The following is a 6,181-nucleotide window of genomic DNA, read 5'->3' as shown; positions in this document are numbered from 1 at the left end:
ATTCTGCATAAGGGGATGGTGTTCCCCACCCCACCACTTTACCTACCCACCTCATCTCTGCAGCTCTCTGCCAGCTCAGCTCTACCCAGCACATCATAGCTTCTTGCTTCATCTCCATGGCCCAGCAGATGCTATCCTGGCCAAGTATGAATTTGGTCAATGGTAACCATCTTGCACCACTTTCATTCCACTGCCTTCCTGTTTTCTCCTGTGCTTCCCCTCACACTTCCCATTAACATCTTGTTAATGCCTCTGACGTGGTTTAGGCCCAGCCGGAAGCTGAGCGCCACGTGGCCGCTCACTCACTCCTTCCCCAGCGTGATGGGGAGGAGAAGTGTAACAAAAGGCTTGGGTCGAGATAAAGACAGGGAGAGCTCACTGATTATCGTCACGAGCAAAACAAACTGAACTTAGAAAGAGGGATTCATCTAATTTATTAATAAACAGAATAGAGCAATAAAAAAAAAATAACATCAAGCCTTAAAACACCTCCCCCCACCCCTCCCACCTTCCTGGGCTCAACTTCACTCCCTGCTTCAACCTCCTCCCCCCTCAGCGGCACGGGGGGGGGGGTGGGGGGGGTGGGTGGGGAATGGGGGTTGTGGTCAGTGCAGCGCACGTTGTTTCTGCCGCTTCTTTGTCCTTGGGGGGAGGACTCCTCTCATCGCTCCCCTGCTCCAAAATGGAGTCTCTCCCGCGGGCTACAGTCCTTCCCGAACTGCTCCGGCATGGTCTCTTCCATGGGGTGCAGACCTTTAAGAGAAAACTGTTCCAGCGTGGGTCTCCCACGGGGTCACAAGTCCTGCCAGCAAAACCTGCCCTGGCATGGGCTCCCCTTTCCACAGGTCTACCAGTCTGGCCAGGGACTTGCTTCAGCCCGGGCTTCCCACAGGCCACAGCCTCCCTCGGGTGCCTCCACCTGCTCCAGCGTGGGGTCCTCCATGGGCTGCAGGTGGAATCTCTACACCCCCTCATCCTTCCTCCACAGGCTGCAGGGGAACAGCCTGCTTCACCATGGTCTTCACCACAGGCTGCAGGGGGATCTCTGCTCCGGTGTCTGGAGCACCTCCTCCCCCCTCCTCCTGCACTGACCTTGGTGTTACATCTTCACACTTCCCCCTCCAGCTGCAAAAAAACTTCCCCCCTTCTTAAATATGTTATCACAGAGGCGCTGATTGGCTTGGCCTTGGCCTTGGCCAGGGGTGGGCCCATCTTGGAGCTGGCTGGCATTGGCTCTATCAGACACTGTGGAAGCTTCTAGAAGCTCCTCACAGGAGCCACCCCTATAGCCCATGCCCCCACCCGCCCCAAAACCTTGCCACACAAACCCAACGCACCCTCTTTGAGATGTGCAGTGATGGCTGCAGAGATCACAGCTGGTAGCAGCACCCAAGGCATTGAGGCTGTACCCTCACGGAGAATAGACTTTTCTATGTCCTTGTGCTTTTCTGTCTGTCCATCTCCTTCCACCACTTGTCTCTGCTCTTAAATCCCTATGCACCCTGAGTGAAAAGCAATGCCCCTTTGGTCTGTATGTATCCATCATCGCTTACGATGCTGTCCTGGGTCCCAAGTGGAGCCTGTCAGGCTCTGTGCAATGTAAACCTCAAGGATGACTTGAAGTGGTGGAGCGCCAGGCTCGCACGTTTGTGCTGGGCATTAGCTGGGGCTCGCTTTCTCCTACAGCTGGTCAAGGACATCCTGCTGAAAGGCATCTTGTGAGGGAAATGCCTGTTGCTGCAAACAGATACATCCTATGGGATGGTGCCAGTTTTGCTGACATTTTCCCATTCCTTATCTTAGCCTGAAAATAAAACATTTTTTCCCCATTTGGTCATTCCAGGCTTCACCGTTTCAGTTTGGCCAGTTGCTATTAGCTGCTGTGAGTTTGATGCTAATCTGTGTCCATCTGAGTTGCATTTTACTTTGGTGCATCGTGAGAGAGAACGCCTGAGCCAGAGTGAAAAACAGGGGCAAAACCCCTTGGGAACAGCATTGCAGTGAACAGCCTGCATGCTGCAAACTGAGCAGGGCTGGAAGGTTTAAACGTGCCCAGAATTTTGTGACAAATACTGCTCTGTGAAAAATAGGAATATTTTCCCTTTTCTTGCCCTGATTTGGTATCAAAGTGTTTAAAGAACCTGATTTTTCCTTAGGAATGGAAACTTTGCTTTTTGACCAACCTCCCACTTGCAACCTTCAATCTGTTTTAGAAGGAACTTTTTTTTTTTTTTTTAAATTCAGTGAAAACAAACATAATTGCTATACCTCCCCAAATACTCCTTTCTTGTGTACCACCAACACAAGACATTTACCTTGGCCTACCAGGTACAATGGTGTCCTGAGGGAAGCTGAATTAAGCCCTGGTAATGACTTACAGTGCATAACACTTCCCAAATACAATCACTTTGATTTATGACTGCTGACATGACAAAGATTTTGTTTTGTAGTGAGGAGTGATGGCTGATGTCCCTCTAAATGCTTATCATTTCTGGCAGCTTAATTGAATCCTGTTAACAGATGCAACGAAACTGAGAAACATTTATCCTACTAGCAGTCCTCACTGGACCAGCAAAGCCCATTGGGGTGGCCTGATTTCCCTGTTTTCAGGTATTTGCCTTTCAAATCAGAGGGTGAAGAAATGATCTTCCTAAAAGAAATATGCTACAAAAGGAGCATATTATTCATGTATTTGATGTTAGGAGACCCTGGCAGGAGAGCAGCCTCCCATGATGAGTGGTAAGAGGGGACCCTCGGGGAGTTGCTGCTGTTTTCCACCATGGATTGGTGTGTCCCTTATTCAGCATGCAGAGGACTTGGGCTTAAGTCTGACTCAGAGCCTTGCCCTCCTCTTGGGGATTTTGAAGCTCTTCAGACCAGTTGAGCAAAACCCCAGATAACTGTGACAGATAGGGCATCCAGCCCTGGCCTGTGAGGTGTTTTGGGAGCAGCTCTGCAGCACAAGAGCTCTGGCAGATGGGGTGGTGGAAGCCAGGCATTTCTGGCAGGCTTGCAGGCAGCTGAGAGCTGTGCAGGAGATCCCACTCCCTTTGGGTGGCCTGAGCGCTGCAGGAAGGCAGCTTTTGCTCAGCACCCAAGAGAGCAGCAAACCCAAGCCCACCAGATGCAGATGGAGGGAGAAAGTTCAATACCTCAAAGCTGCTGTGTACAGGAAGAGGCTAAAATGTGGGAGATGGTTTTTAAAAGGGTTCATCTATAGCAGCAATGGACGCCTGTGGCCCAGAATGACTTTCAGGAAAGATTAAGTTATGCATGCAGCAAGTCCGCTTGCAGCAGCTGAGCTGGGCTAGTGTCTCATCCAACTTCATGCACCAGGGTGTTATCTTTTTCTCGGGAAAGCCATGGAACTGGGTAGAATTTAAATTATACCCCAGAGAAGTTGGCTCACTTTTCTGACAGAGGTTGTAATGAGGGAGTCGGGATTCCAGTTATAGCTCGGCACAGCAGATGTAGCTGGTTTTGCAGATGATAAAAATACAGCCTTGTCTCAGGAATGCTGCAGAAGTGAGGCACGCGTGTGGTTTTGTTGTTTTTTTTTTTTCTTTTCAGAACAGTTCTTTAACTCTGGCTGTACTGTACACCAGTTGTTCCCATTGGGAAATCAATATTTACACAGTAGACAGCAATGACACGTGGGCTGGGTGCCATCCAAGCACGTAGCAGGACCTGCTCTGTTGAACGCCCGCACCTCAAACTGTGGAAAAAGTTACTCTTCTCTCTTTTGAGATAGGAGTAGTTTATCATTACCAGTGATGAATACTTTTTTTTTTTTTTTTTACTCTGCTCTGTATGCTTTTCAAGGCCTGCTTGCAAGGAAGGAGACAGCCACTGAAATATAGGAAGCTATATTATATACTCTCCTGTATCACATACAACTCGCCTCTTCTGATCAGAATTCAAGGCCTGGTGCACAGAAGTAGCCATCCCCTCAAATAAAAGCAATTTATTGCAGAAAGCAATCAGAACTGACACTTCAAATATACTAAACTTCCATCACAACTTGAGCTCCTGCTTGATCTCATCTGCGTATCAGGGACCTCCTCAGACCCCCTGCAACTCCACAGCCTACAGAGACTTTCACCAAGGGGACAAACACTGCCCTGCAAGGAACACGTCACTGCTGGGGTGAGGCTCAGCTGGGACTGACACAACCCAGCTCTGTGGCCTTGGTGCCTTGCTGGTCCACAAGGCATTGCCAATGGAGGAACAGACTGCAGGCAGAGCAGCACTGCCATTCTCACCTTATCTGGATGCCACGATGAATCCACGTCCTCCTGTTTTGCAAAAGCACTCTTGAAGCTGGCTATGTAATATTGCCTAGTGCTGTACTCCCTCCTGTTTGCAGAAGCAGCTCGCAGCTGTAAGAAAAACTTACTGTTCTGTCTCTAATCTCTATTTACACAGGATGGTGATAAAGAAATTCCTCAACAATCACTTAATCTCTCTTTGGGCTGACACCACCATCTTTGCTCAGCCCAGCTCCAAAGCAGCAACACATGCAAACACACCACAGTGCTTTGTGGACTACAGAAGGATCGTCAGATGAAAACAGGCTCTGTACCAAAGTCTTTTGCTGAGCGTGATGAGTAAGGAGCCTTGTGCACTGCAAATGTCTCCCAAAACAGGCAGGATGATGCTTAGAGGAAGGGCAGCTCCATCTTCTGGAAGCTGACGTGTGTTTGCCCATTTTTGGCATGTGATTTGAAGCAAGAAGCCTGCTTTTGGGTGGGTTTCTGCTGTAAATTCTGCTGGTCGTCCACAGCAGTGAGGCGCCGCTAGCAGATGTGCCGTCCCCTCCGCGAACTGGCCTACTCGTGTTAAGTAAGCTCTGAGCAAGCTCTGTGTGAACTCACCGCCTGGCCCTAAAGGATTGGAAAAACAGGAAACTCTTTCAAAGGTGTCTAAGGATTTGATGTTGACGTTTGAATTTCCCTTTCATATCACTGCAACATTCTTGTCCAGGCATTTTATCCCTGCACTGCGAAGTTGTCATTTATTTCCAGTCAGAGATTTTGTGCTTTTGAAAATAAAGCCAAGGAGGACAGAAAATAGAAGTATTCCAAAACACTTTAGTGCATTAGACAAGTGTTTATTATGGGAAACTGAGCCTTTCCAACCCTTGGGGAAAAGCATATCTTGCATACAAATAATTTAGCAAAAAGACAAAGCTGTTCTGCCTACTGACATTTTTGGTGCTGTACAGCTTGAGGAAAAACCAGAACGTACTCAGCAGCAGCAACACAGTCATAACACAGTGACAATAACCTAGAAGGAGCTGAAGGAGACCAAGGACAATGCACACTGCATGGCCACACAGCTGGGAAAGTGGCATTCTTGCTCAACCAGGCCCTGAAGCAAACAGATGGGCTGAGAAAACATGGCAGGGTTATTGTGGGGGCTCCTCTGGTGACAGTCTCACCTGTGAAACGGGCTCTGTTTGCTGGCAGCTTGTGATCATGGAGGCTGCAGGCGCGGGAGCAGGCAGATAGCATCTCGTCCTCTTCCCAGGAGCTGCTGGGAATCAGCTCCCGGAGCAGCAACTGTCAGTGACAGTTGTTTAAAAATGCACCCTTGATGCTGGAGCTGGCCACATTTTCCTGCCAGTAAATTGTGCATTGGGAGGAGCTGTGGAAAAAAAATCCACCAAGAATCTATGAATGTAATCCCTTAGGTGAAACTTCATCCCACTTGTAACCCAACTCAGCAAATGTTAATGCCTTGTCCCTGCATTCACATTCCCATCAGAGCCATTTTCCCCAGACAATGGCCTTCTTTGCCCTGTTAAACGCAGAAAGTAGGCATTTCCTCAGAGGAAGTTAATTTGGATTAGACCAAAAAAAAAAAAAAAGAGTGGGAAACAAAATCTTTTCAGTAATCTGGGAAAGTATTATCAGACAAGACCTTTTCTGCTAAAGGGAAACAGTTTCCCTGGGCCATTGAGAAGCTAAGGCCCAACACATTACTTTAACATTATCTTTAAATGAGGAAAATTAGATGGCCTTGCATTTAATTTTACCACTACACATACCATAGTCATTGAAGCCCTGACTTTATTTTAAAAGACTGATTCATGCATTTAGCTTTTGGTTCATTTCTGTCTTAGTTTTGAAGCCATAATAAATCTAACTTTGGAGGTGCAGAATGATTAATTTCTCAACCA

This window comes from Balearica regulorum, chromosome 5 (assembly GCF_011004875.1).
Source record: "Balearica regulorum gibbericeps isolate bBalReg1 chromosome 5, bBalReg1.pri, whole genome shotgun sequence".
In the NCBI taxonomy this organism is placed as follows: Eukaryota; Metazoa; Chordata; class Aves; order Gruiformes; family Gruidae; genus Balearica; species Balearica regulorum.
Note: the sequence above shows the minus strand (reverse complement) of the source record.